At 39.2% G+C, this 13375-nt stretch overlaps 1 protein-coding gene across 2 annotated transcripts in view; it reads left to right on the top strand.

Annotated features, from left to right (window-relative positions):
* Positions 1 to 13375, top strand: part of RABGAP1 (RAB GTPase activating protein 1) — a 4144188-nt gene that overhangs the window by 1935555 nt on the left and 2195258 nt on the right. The window lies entirely within an intron of this gene.

The following is a 13375-nucleotide window of genomic DNA, read 5'->3' as shown; positions in this document are numbered from 1 at the left end:
AATCGGAGCAAATCACATGGAAATGGGCTTTCAGAAAACTGTGGCAGGGAAGTTCAAAAAATAAAGGAATATCCTCCCAAAACCAAAGATTTAGGAAATAATGTTGACTATATGCCTTGGCTTGTTGTTCACAACCTCACCCCAACCCTAGCAACTCAGTAAAGATTTCCCAAAGTCAAGGTCTTCGCTTTTCCCTGTGGCATCAAATAACTTCAGATGTGGTCTCTGAGAATCATTGAAAAGAGCCCCAAGAAGCAGTGGGATTAATTTCCTCTTTTTCAAGGGATCCCTCTTCACTCATCCAGTCAGACCCATTTGTTCCCTCCTGTTTTGGTTAAAATAATGTTTGAAGGGGTGATACAGCCTGTACTTATGATAAAATAGAGAATTTTACTGAATGTTATTTCTGTTGCCAGAGAAACCGACCGTGAATGTGGAAGACCTGCCTTAGACCTTTCTTTTGTAAATCTTCACATCAAGATTCCAGTCAGACTCTTCTCTGATTCCCCCTTTCAGCTTTTTGGTAACTCTAGGTTTATAATATGCATATCACATTCCAATTATCAGCTATTTCGGCATTTTTTAAGATTTTGTCTGGTACTCATTTTCATTTTTGTGTCTTACCTTTTGGATTCTCAACTGCTCCAAGAGTGACTTCAAAGTGCATAGCATCTGTAAAAGATCAGTGTAGGCTACAGGACATGCATGTCTTTCCATATGTAGATGACTTCTTCATTTTTGCAGACTTTTTCAGGAATTGACAAGAATCCCTTCTTTGGCTACAGAAGCTTTTTCTTAATCTGGGATTTCAAGTAAACCAAGAGAAATGCTCTGTCATTCTGTGTCTCAGGATACTATTTCTAGGATGTCTCTTGGATACATCTCTGATGGATTCATTTCTTCCTAAGAACAAAGTGTAGTTTGACAAGGAACAGTTTCTGACATTTTCCAACCAGACTCAATAACTTCCTGAGAATACCTCAGGATTCTGGTTTTCATGGTTTCTACAATTTTCATGATTACTTAACCATACTTCACTTGAGAAAAATTCAGTGGTTCATGAAATTTTGAATCCAGCTCCACTAGCCCCTATTCTTTCATTTTCCAGTGCTGGGATGTGTAAAAACGAAGATACCCTGGTGGGTGGGTGAGTGAGTTCTCTCCCTCAACCCATGCCTTTATTTTTTCCTTCTAGCCTTTACTAATTTTTTAATTATAGATGGAACAAACTTGCTTGGTTAGCTGTATCCAAGGGGATGGGAAGCCCTTTGCCTGTCAAACAAGCAAGAGACAGTGAAATACATCAGTGTGAAATGATGGCACAAGTAAATGCTGTCAAATCTCCAGACCGTCTTTAGATTCCACTCCTCTACTAGTAATCACAGACAACACTAAAGTGATGCATGTAAACAGAGGGGGAACCACAACCTCTTTCCTTGCAGACTAACTTTTATTAACCTGGGAACTAACAACTTGGCAAGTTTGTCCTTGAGGTTGTTTACATCAGATCAGAGCATAATGTTGTAACAGACAAGTTGAGCAGGACCAGGACAAGTATCCCCCCCGCCCCCCCCACACACACACACAAAAGAAATGAAAGTTGCATCCAAGGGTATTCAGGGATTGATCCATACATGGGGAACTCATCAAGCAGATCTATTTACCTCCATTCACAACTGACAGTCTTCTCTGGGACTCCTTGCACAAAGGAAAGGAAGGCAGGTGGCTTTTCATTCCCATGGTTGGGGATGCTTCTATATGCCTTTACTCTGATAACCTGGGATGTTCATCATATTGATAACTGCTTTCAGTAGCCTTATCTATATGCGTTATATAATACCAAGGATATAACAGCCAGCCAGCTTCCAAAACTCCAGAGCACTTTCCATGCACCCAAGCAGTCTGCTCAAGCTGTGCTGACTGAAAAGACAAGTTTGGAACCAAAGCCCTTCAAAACTTTCCTGCTGTTGGAGAGAGCTCCCCTGTGGGCATTCGAAGATTAACTGTTGGCTTGTAACGTTCCTTTGCTTGGTAGATAAGTTCCCTTTCAGGAAAAACCTTCCATATTAAAAATGTTTAGTGCAGTTTCTTGTTTAGGAAAGTTATTTTTAAACTATGAATTTGTGTTTAATGGACTATCACAAGACTTAACTGTACTTTTAAATGGGAGCGCAGTTTTTTCCTTTCAGTTAAAAAATTGTTTTAAGTAATTGAAAAATGTTTTTCTGTGGTGAAATTGTGTTAATTTTACTTTAGGGGACTGGCAAAGTGTTTTAATCTGCTTTTTACTGTGTTCTTATTTAAATAAAATGACTTAAGAATTTTCCATCTTTTGCTGCCTGTTTTTCACAGGAAAGAGGCACCATTATTGTCTTGACTATGGAACAAGCTATTGATCCCATGGTTGGTCTTTCGTCCAACTATAAAATGAAAAAGTTAAGCAAACAGCCTTTTCCGTCACAGCAGGCATAGCAATTTGCATCAGCTGCAGGTGTGTCTCTGTTGTGGCCATAGCTTGTCTCGTTTTTTTAACCTAGATCCCTCTGGTGTAGCACCTACAGCTGAGTCTGGGAGTTAACCACATCCTTCATGGCTGTTGGGGTCCTTTCAGTGGGCAAGGGAGGCCCACACTTGTCAATCCTGGAAGAGGGAGGATGAAAGGTTTCCCTGTTTGATCATAATGTTGTACCTATCCGTGGAGAATGTGCTTCTGCCATTAATAACACTGTTGGCCAAATTTTTCGTGTCAAGGAAAAACTGAAAAATAAACATATGGGTGCATCTCCTCAGATTTACTTAGACAGGAATAGTTTATTGTGTCTGGCTCGAAGTTTAATTCATGCTATGATCCTTGGTTTTTGGTAAAGGAAAGAGGGATACCACTTTTCCTGAAGATATTAAAGATTCTTAATCTGGAAAGAAAGAAAAAGGAGCAGATACTTTTCTCCTCAGTTTTCTGATTCAGACTCCGAAGGGAGCTAAGTTTCGAATTCTCCCTGTGGGGATTTCTATGTCTCTGATATTATTTCCAGGATGTGCCAATGTTTTCAGTGGGAGAGCACTGAGGGTTCTCAGTCCCTCAGAAAATACTGTGAGCTGTTACAGAAGGTATTTCCTGAACTTTCACCCATTCCCCCAGTTCTGTCAGGTCTGGAGAATGTGTTTGTCTGCCTGCAATTTTCCTGATAGCCTACTGCTCCTAAAAAGGCAGATAGAATGTATTAAGTTCTTCAATATTTTAAGTTTTTATACACTCTTCCAAAACCTGAACAAGCAGCTACAGCAATACTTAATCCTACTGCTGCTAACATTTGGTTAACTCCAATCCTAGTCTTTCTGACAAAGATGGGGAAATTATTGATAAGTATAGCGAAAATGTGTATGCTTCTGCAGCTTTTGTTTTCATAAGTTTAAATTGTCAGGCTCATATATTAGTTTAGTTTATTCTCACTAAATTAAGAAAGTGTGGGGAATGTTTTATGTGCAGTTTCTTCTTGTGAGGAAATTTTTTTAAATTTACTTTTTTCAGTTTTACAAGTCACAACTTATTGTTTACACTATGCGTATGATTCATTTGATAGTTTTTCCAAGCTTTTGGCCTTTGGTACTGTTTTGAAGAGATCTGACTGGCTGCATTCTCAGAACCTGCCAAATGGTGTTAACAATGTTATTTTAAATGCTTCTTTGGATAGATTTAGTTTTTGGTTCCACTGCTGGCAGAGGAAGTTGTGATGAAATGGGTTATTTGATTAAGGGAATCTCTTAAGCTTTTTCATCCTTCCTTTTCCAAGTTTTCTAAGGGATTATGTAACCCCTCATCCAGTTTTGGTAGAAAATTAAATAAATGTCAGTAAAATGTAGGTAAACACATGTTAAAGAAGAAACTGCAGGTGTTCAAAAAATAATCTGGGAACCCATCAAAACCAAGAGCAGTCCAACAAGTCAGAATGACTAAAGTATCACTCACCCCCCCCCCACCCAACCTGGCAGTCCCATTTGTCTTCAAAGATGTCTGAATCTTCACTTTTCTCTTTGGCAACATATAGGTTCAGACTGAAGATAATTCATCAAGGTTACAGATGGTAGTGGGAGGAAGTGCCTCCTTTCCATTGGGTAATTTCTTATCCACCAGAACAGACGCCTTTATTTTCCACTCTCCTTCAACACGTGTACTATCCTATGGAGTTATAGAACCATTTCCTCTTTCCCAGGTTGGGAAAGGTTTTTATTTAAGGATATTTTAGTGCCAAAGAAAGATGTTGTTTGGAAACCAGTTCTGGATCTATCTTTGCTAAACATGTTTGTGATAATGGCAAAGTTCAAAGTGATATCACTTCACAACCTATTACCGCTTCTTCATTTAAGTTTCCTGGAAACACTAGATTTAAAAGATGGTTATTGCATCCTTATTAATCCTGATTTCAATGTTTCTTACTGTGATCTAAACACAGAACCTTATCAGTTCTCTGTCTCACCCTTTGGAATATCCACTGCTCATAAAATGTCTAGCTCCTGTTGTAGCTCTTTGCAGGCTACAGGGTAGCCACATTTTCCATATTTAGATAACTTGCTTATATTTGCATTTTTTTTTTTTTTTTTTTTTTTTTTTTTTTTTTTTTTTTAAGTGTCAGGAATCTCTTTTGGGTGAAAGATCTCGTACACAAGCTGGTATTGTAAGAGAACATTCAAATGTCTTTCTTGATGCCTTTACACAGGATTCTGTTCCTTGAGGTGTTAGCTAGGCACCTGAGTTCAACGAGCTTTTCTTCCACATGAAAAATAGGTATATATCTACATCTCTTTCTAAGGTTTGCCATTCAGACTTCAGTCACTGTGAAGGAATACCTCAGGATTTTGGTGTCATGGCATCTATGATTCTTATGAGACCCCTGGCAGAACTCCACACAAGTAAGATACAGTGGTATCTAAAGTCTGTCTTGTCCCAGCACCAGCATCCTTTTGTCTTCTCAGATCCCATTACTGGGGTTTATCAGATTTGAAGTCACTTGATGGAGACAGTAAACTACCCTAAATCCAGCTCTCCCCTTCTTCCTCCCTGCTTCAAAGCAGTCACCACAGGTACCACTGACTTTGATGAGCAGCAGTTTCAGGAAGGATAAAAGTGTAATGTGTAGGGGACACCAAGGACAGATGCAAGCACATGAATATAAAAGTTTCTAGCCCTGATCAAGGCAATCAACTCTGAATCATCTTTGTCCTCTGGACCTCTTCAAGCTGTTACAGACAGTACCACAGTCATGTGTTCCATTAGTAAGCAAGGGCGAGCCATGTCTTGCAGACTAGCCATTTTCATATAATATATTGCTTAATAGCACAGTCTCGCTCTATATGCATGTTACATTCCGTTAGAGCAAAGTTGTGTGACAGACTAGCTGAGCAGGATGAAGGCAGAGACTCGCAATTGGAAACTTGATCAAGGGTCTTCCAAAATTTGATCCATCTGTGAGGAATTCCTCAGACCTTTTTGCTTCCTCTCTAACCAATCAGTTGGCAAAATTCTGTGATTGAAAAGCGTGCCCAATGGTGATGCTAATTCCTGTTTTAACTCGTGTAGAACACAAACCGGGATGTTGTGTGGTTCCATAGAGACTGTGTTTTTGGCTTCGGAGAGTCCATTTAAGACCTGATCCTTGGAGATACTAGGTGGGGGACAAGTGTTAGGGATGCTTTGTGGTGTATGAGGTGGGGACAGGGGAGTAGAGTTTTCACTGAACCCGTCAGTCAGCAGGTTTGCTATATTCTCAGGTTCTGTATATGTAGTACCATTAAATAAGAGTTCATCACAAATCTGGGCTTTACCTTTGAGGTTACGGATGTAACTAAACGCTTTGTGGTTATCCTTAGTTAGGGAAGCTAATTTGGATTTGTAGTTCGCTTTGGAGGACTTCACTAGGAGTCTTACTTGCATATTTAAGTTGAGGAGAGGGAGCGTTTACAGTTTTGAGACCATTTCTTCCTACTCTTAGACAGCAATTTCTTTGTCCTGTGGTATAGCCTATTAATGGCAGTTGTCCACCAGGCAGGTTTGCTTTCCATTGATCTTGCTTAGGTTTTATCAGTACAGCAGAGTCATTACAATTGTATAGGTGCTTGTATAAAGCATTGGTGTATAGCTCAGCATAGGTATCTGTTCCATCAGTGGGTGGAGGGGCTATAAAACTATTTATGCCGTCATGTAAGAGGTTGTAATTGGCCTTGGAGAAGTTTTTTAGTCTAATTGTATAGCTGGGGTGCTCTCCTTAGACTTAAACCAGGTCTCAGTGACTGCACAAATGTCAACATCTTCAGGGTGAGGACTGCTACCAGTGAGTGGAGTTTCTGGTTTAGACTGCTAGCGCTTAGTAGCATAGCCTTGAGGTTGTTTTTACATCTGGAATTTTGTCTAAAAAAGACACTATAGGGGATGGCAAGAGCCTTAGCCAGTAACTGACATCCCATGGGTGGCAGATGACCATCTCTGGTGAAGCATTGAGATCTGTTGACCATGTCATCTCAGGCTAATTGATACTGAATCCCCTTTGAATGAAATCAGAAACTAAGCCAGTTGTTGAAGTCAGTCATTTTTTTGTGTGTATTGAGGTATCGTCCTAGGTGAAGGTAAAATGCTGCTTAAAGCTAGAGACATACCTGCGTGAGTCACACAGTCAAAGAGCTCAGTCATGTCTCTCTCCATATAGTCCATTGAGGTACGTCTCAAGTCATTTTCACCAACATGGACTATAACAGAGTCATAACTGTGCCTGTTGAGATACATGAGTGCGTGTGTGATGTGGTGGATCCTGGCTCATGCCAGACAGCTGACCGTGATTTTTTTCTTATCCAGCCTGGTGAGCAGGACATCTGTGTGTCTCACAATTGAATCGCCTTTGAACAAGATGTTTGTTTTTGTGTTATGCCTTAGAGGCTTGACTGGTGAAACACTGGTGTGTGATATTGTATGTACTATGTTCTGAAGGGGATGTATTATGTGAAGCGTGGTTGTATTTGTGTTTGGGAGGTCTCTTATGCTTAGATAAGTTTCTTGTAAGGACCTCCGTGTATTTAGGTTTATTTGCTGTTGGTTTGGTAGTTGTAGGAAGTGGGGTGTGCAAGCTGATAACCTGCTTAGTATCAGATGAACTGACTGGTGAGCAAGAGAGCCTGGATTCTAGGTTCTCTATATAGATGCATCTCTCACATAATGAATTTGTGTGGACTAGAAGAAGTGGGTTGTCAATGAACATGAAGCAATTGCTGCAGTGCCTCAGGATGCCCATGTTGACCAGGCTGACTGGAGAAACTGTGGATATTGTCCGTCCATATTGCTAGGTAACTTGATGTGATCAGAAAACAGGGTGAGGACAGGAAGGGCCAGGTAAAGTAGAGGACAGGAGAAGTGGGCAAAAAATACAAAGGGCTGGTGGGTAGCATCTGTGTTAATACATAAGGAGCTTTGCTGAATGCATTATTTGTCAGTGAAGGACAATCATGAGACTTTGATGGAGCACCAGTAGAGTACCAAGGGAAAATTTGAAACAAAAGTGTTTGTAGGTTCATAGGTGTTTACTAGGCTAATGACCACAAGGGCCTTTTTAAGCCTAGCCATGCATCCCAAATCTCTGACAAGTTCTGATACCCTTGATAGGTGTAAGCATGGGCCTGGGAGATGAGCCATTTACAGCTTACCTGTTTGCATCAGAGATATAGGTCCCAAACCAGGAATGAATTTCTGGTTTGCCATCCAGTTGTCCAAGTTGCACTTGAATTGAATTAGGGAGGAACTCTGCTTCACATGGATAGGGGGAGCCTGTTCCATAGATGGGATAGTCTCTGGGATACATACCTATTTCTCCAGCAGGTCCTGTTTGTATCACAGGCAAGGCTTAAGTTTTTAGAACAGGTAATTCTGGTACTGTTTGTTTTGTGGATATGCAGGAGGTCCATCAGAGTGGGGTCTGACAATGCCCTATATGCCAGGCATAGATCTCCCCTCAAAAGCATGTAGGAGACAGAATACAGGAATAGGGCCTTGAGGCAATCTGCATAGGACATATTACTTGCGCTCTCTATTCTTGTAGTGTGGAACCTCTGTGGACATTCCAGTTGGATATGCCTAGTTAGATATATACCAAAGGGGGCATTGTACTCAATGATAGGTGTGATGAATGCCGAATGTAGTGGACCAGTGACTTCCTTAGACTTAGATGCCATATCTGAGTTTATAAGTTGTGCAGCATAGAATGATTTACTCACCACTGTAGACACGTGATGATCAAAGGCGAAATGTGTTGTCTCTATAGTTACCAGGGATGGATGACTTCCCAAAGGATACTGTTATGCATTTCTTGGCATTTAGTTTTAGTCCATGACTCTGACACCAGTTGTTTCTCTGTGTCAGCCCCTCCTGGAGAACATTTGTGTCATCGTGAGATTCAGTGACCTCTCCTAATTTGCAATCATCTTCAAATTTAATCAACCAGAGACCCCTGACATTGGCCTTGACGTCTGAGAAGTGAAGGACAAAAGGGAGCAGTCTAAGGACTGATCACTGAGGGACTCACTTGTTACTGGCCTCTTTGTAGAGGTGGACTCCCTACTTCGAACTTCCTGGATCCTGTATGTGAGCTAGTTCACTATCCACCGGGTGACATATGGGTTTGTACCTAACCTCTTGAGTTTGTCAATGATACCCGAGTGGGATATTATGTCAAATGTCTTGGCCAGGTCAAGGTAGGCAGTGTGAATGATTTTGCTCTCATTTGTTGCTTTGGTGACCCTCTCAAAGAAGTCCACCAGGTTGAGTAGGCATTATCTGCCCTTGACGAAACCAAACTGGGTTGGGTACAGTGTGTGGAGGTTTACTATATCTCTGTTGATCATCTCCATGATAATTCTTTCCATGGCTTTACATATAAGACTAGTTAGACTTGTGGGTCTGTAGTTTCCAGGGTCTGTAGATGGTCCACCTTTGTGCAGAGGGATGACTGTTGCCTTTGTCCATTCATGAGGCACAAAGCCTGTTTGGAGGATACTGTTAAATAGTCCTCACTTAATAGCAGGAGGTTAGCCTTAGAATAATTCATAAATATTCCTGGTTTAGCTGGGGGTTCAGGTTTTATTTTTACTTCAAAGGAGACTATTTTGTGGTCTGAAACACAAACTCCAACATCCATCTCTCGAACAAAACGAAACACACTGGATCAGCACCAAAACCACTCGTTTATTAATTAATTAATTAGTTAATTAATTAATTATTGCTTGTTGTTTGTTTGAATATCAATTTGACTGTGATTCTTGAAGGTGAATTGCTGAGGTACCAGATCGCTGTTACTTAAACAAGTGGTTTTAGTGCTGATCCAGTGTGTTTCATTTTGTTTATTGAGAGGTGGATGTTGGAGTTTGTGTTTTGGATATATTTTTGGATAGACTTTTGGTTTCAGCACCATTATGTCGCAAACAGCAGATACATCTGGGCTGTTTGAATTACCTGGTAACTTTAATTGTATGGACATTCTTAGTGAATGTGAAAAGCGGTTCACACATGTAGATCCTTGGTGTTCGTCTTATAATCAGGATCCTGAGGGGAAATTAGTACAACTTGAGAGACTAATGGCGAAAGAAGTGGCTCTGTTCTTTGACACCCGTTTATTGGAGAAATATGTAAGCCTTGATATAACACCTAGGGGCTTTACTGGTGGATCGTTTGCCAGCTACTGATTTCAGAGAGGAAGAATCTGATTTATGTGAGGAGTGGAAACAGGTTTCACTCCAATGTACTATTGGTTGGCTCCATGTTTTTATTAAATGGAACTTAAGAGCCCATGAAAAATTGAAAAAAGACATTATTCAGTTGCAGGACCAGGTGGTAAATGAGTCCTGCTTATCAGGTTCAAATGGGGCGGATTTATAAGAGGATTAATAAAATTGAAGTGGAAATCATTCAGTGGAAGAGGAAAAAGCTGTTGCGTGATATGAGAGACTGAGGAAGGCATCCTGTTTTCTTGGCAGCGCAGTCTCATCACATGGTAGGTCGAAGGTTAGAAGCAGTAACTTGAAGCATCAGAATTCATCGTCAGTATCTTTGAGGGAGCAAACTGATTAAAAAAAACTGTCTTGTTTGAAGATTTGCAAGCTGTAGAAGTGGGCAGTGTTCAACAAGTAGCTGGAACTGGTTGTGGTCATCCGTTTCAGGAAAAGGATCCTGGATAGGGCAGAAAGGGAAGAAATTGTTTTAAATGACTTTAACAGTACCAGTTTATTGACTGTATACATTAATGGTTGTGAGTATCATCAAAATGAACTGTGTGTGGTTAATTTATCAGAGTTAAATCTTACTAGTAAAATGAGAGCCGTGTTATTTAAAGATAGTAAATTTGTACCTACTCATATTCCCTCTTTTGCTGACTTATTTTTTTATTTGAAAAAGTTTTGTAGGAAATTGCTATTGCGTGTTTATTTTGATAAGAGCACGTGACTGTTCTGAGAGTGTAATTGGTCTGAATAATGAAGATGATGATTTAATGAATCTTTCGTTGTATGAAATTGATTAAGATTTTGTAGATATATTTGAGGACAATGTTGATCATGCAGGGGAGGGATTTAATACTGGATATGGTGGTACTTTTCCGTTGTCGGGGCAACAAGTGATGTGCTTACATTTTAGCTATGAACGCAGCTACTACTTAGAAAGTGTTCCCATGACTGTGTAAATGACCCTTTTACAATTTCAATTTCTAAAAATGAACGGAATTTGAAAGAAAGAAGTGATCTTTTCCATTATCGGGGCAACACTTTCTTGGACTCTCACACCTCGTACTGACACTTAACTCGTCATATGCTACTATCTACAGTTACCCTGTTGGCATTATTAAGCGTTAACATAACTCCAGCAGCATTATAGCACAATAATCTTGACCCGTGGTTACACAAGATTCAATGTACTACATAATCGTGGACAGTTTTCCATGTTCTGGATTCTGTATTGTACAGGTGCTCTTTAAAATGTGTTTGAATGATGAGCAAGTGTATGTATGTGCTATTTTGCTCAGTCCAATTATCTGCTAAACAATGTAGCTCTGAGTTTCTTACTTGTAGAACTGAGACAGACACAGACCTCCTTGAAAAAAGAAAAATAAATAGGAATGTTTTCAAACCAGAGATGTGTTGTATATATCGGCAATGATGGCTTTTAAAACACTATAACATAACAGGACTTTAACATGGAGTTTCTGAAGTTAAAGTGACTACAGCTGGGATTGGGCACTGTTTGTTGACTGTAAAGAGCGGGCACTGTTTGACTGTAAATCGCTACCCCGTCTTGAATAAAAATTAGGCAAAAGAGCTTAAACATTTTGAGCTAGAAATGGGGTGCTTGAAAATTGGGGCTAGTTTATAATAATCACATTTTAGGATTATACCTGTTACTACCCAAAAAGTCATTGTATCCATGACAACACTGTCCCAGTGAATGGAATGGAAAGCGCTCATTAAAAGTGTTTCCTCGATTAACAGTAAAGCACTGATTTGATAAACTTTAACTACCAGTATTTACAGTGGGGAGTAAATTTATTCCTCCGCTAAGTGTGCCTTCTGTCATACTGTTTGAGAAATTGTTATATAAGGAAATCTCACGAGTTCAATAATTTTTTATCTTCTGAGGAAAAATATAATTTAATGCGAAAGGAATGGTTAGCACTGCAAGCACTGAAAAAAAGTTAAAAATGAATATATTTTCAAATGTGCTGACAAAGGTGGCAACTGGGTCATTTTACAAAAAGGATAGTTATTGTGAAATGGTTTGACTTACTAAGTGGTGTAGGTGAATGTAGATGTTTAACTAGGAACCCTGTGGATGATTATAATGCTGAATTATTGGAGATGTTGGAAAGGGTTGAATGTTTAGGTTTTCTGGGAAGAAGTGATATTAATAAATTGTTAAGAAACCTGTGAACCCCATTATTTATGCATTGCCAAAAATCCACAAAGACTTGGTTAAACCACCTGGTAGGCCTATTATCTTAGGAGTTTGGTCATATTTGACCAATTTGGAAAATTTCTTGATTTTCACTTTAAGAAATACCTTTGTAAGGTTCCTGCACATATTTCTAATAGGCAGGAGTTGTTGGATGGATTAAAAAATATTGTATAGCAGGGTAAGTATTACTGGGTTTTAATAGATGTGAATTCATTATACACAAATATCAAACATAGATGGGATTTGGAAGCTATGATGGAAGTAATGGGTGAAGGCCCTCGTACTTCATTTTTGTTTGACCCACAACTATTTTTCATTTTAGGGAAAATATTTTTTGCAGCTTACGGGGGACACTAGCGGGGGCTGCTTTTGCCCCTACCTATGCATTTTTTACACTGGGACAATTTGAAAAAAAAGTTTGTGTACTCTACCCCTTTTTATAAGAATAGGGTAATGTTCTATAGCAGATATATAGATGACCTTATTCTTATATGTAAAGGTGAACCAAGTGACTTTATTGAATTTTTTGAAGTGCTAAATGATAATTTTCATGGTCTAAAATTTTCGTATGAGTTGAATGATAAAAGGATTACATTTTTTGGATGTTCTGTTTGGGGAAGGGACATCTATTGGATATAGACAGTTTAGAAAAGAAACAGTTGTAAATACATTCTTGCATGCAACTAGCATGCATCCAGAGCATTTGTTGGACTCTTTGCCTTATGGGGAGTTTAAAATAATTGTTGACCATACTACTCAGGATAATTTAAGGTTGGTTGAATTAAATACAGTTGAGATGAGATTGAGAAATAGAGGGTATGGGGAGGAACAGATTTAGGTTGCTAATCAATGTGTGCTTAAGGGTATTACACTGAAGGCACATTAGGGTAGTAACCTGGCAGAAAGGTTGAATTCCCCTGCTGACTGAAAAGATTTATTTTGTTACTAGGTTTTCATCCTTTTCACATATTTTAGTTAATATTGTGAAAAGATTTTAGTATTTAATATCTAAGGATGAAAATATTGGTCATTTATTTCCCAAGTCTGTTACGTTTTCATTTTGTAGAAGTAAAAATTTGAAAGAAATTTTGAGTCCAGGATTACTACAGGTCTACTTTTGGAATGTTTTCATGTGGTCATTGTAGTGTGTGTCCAAGAGTTAGCAATCTGTCTGGCCATGTTATTAATGGAAAACAATTTATTTTTAATTCAACAGGGGTTGTGTACATTTTGGGTTGTAATTGTCCCAGACCCAAATGGTATGTGGGCCAAACTAAGTGGAGTGTTAAGGTTCGTATCCTTGAACATGTAAGGGATGTGTGGAATCGCAACACTTTTAAGTCTTGTAGCCAAACGTTTTATTGATGTACATGATAGTAATGATTCTGAGCTTTTTATTGT

The sequence above is a fragment of the Protopterus annectens genome, chromosome 16.part0 (genome assembly GCF_019279795.1).
Source record: "Protopterus annectens isolate FY-2018-M chromosome 16.part0, PAN1.0, whole genome shotgun sequence".
Lineage (NCBI taxonomy): Eukaryota > Metazoa > Chordata > Ceratodontiformes > Protopteridae > Protopterus > Protopterus annectens.
The sequence above is the reverse complement of the archived record's forward strand: the minus strand, read 5'-3'. Positions and strand labels throughout refer to the sequence as shown.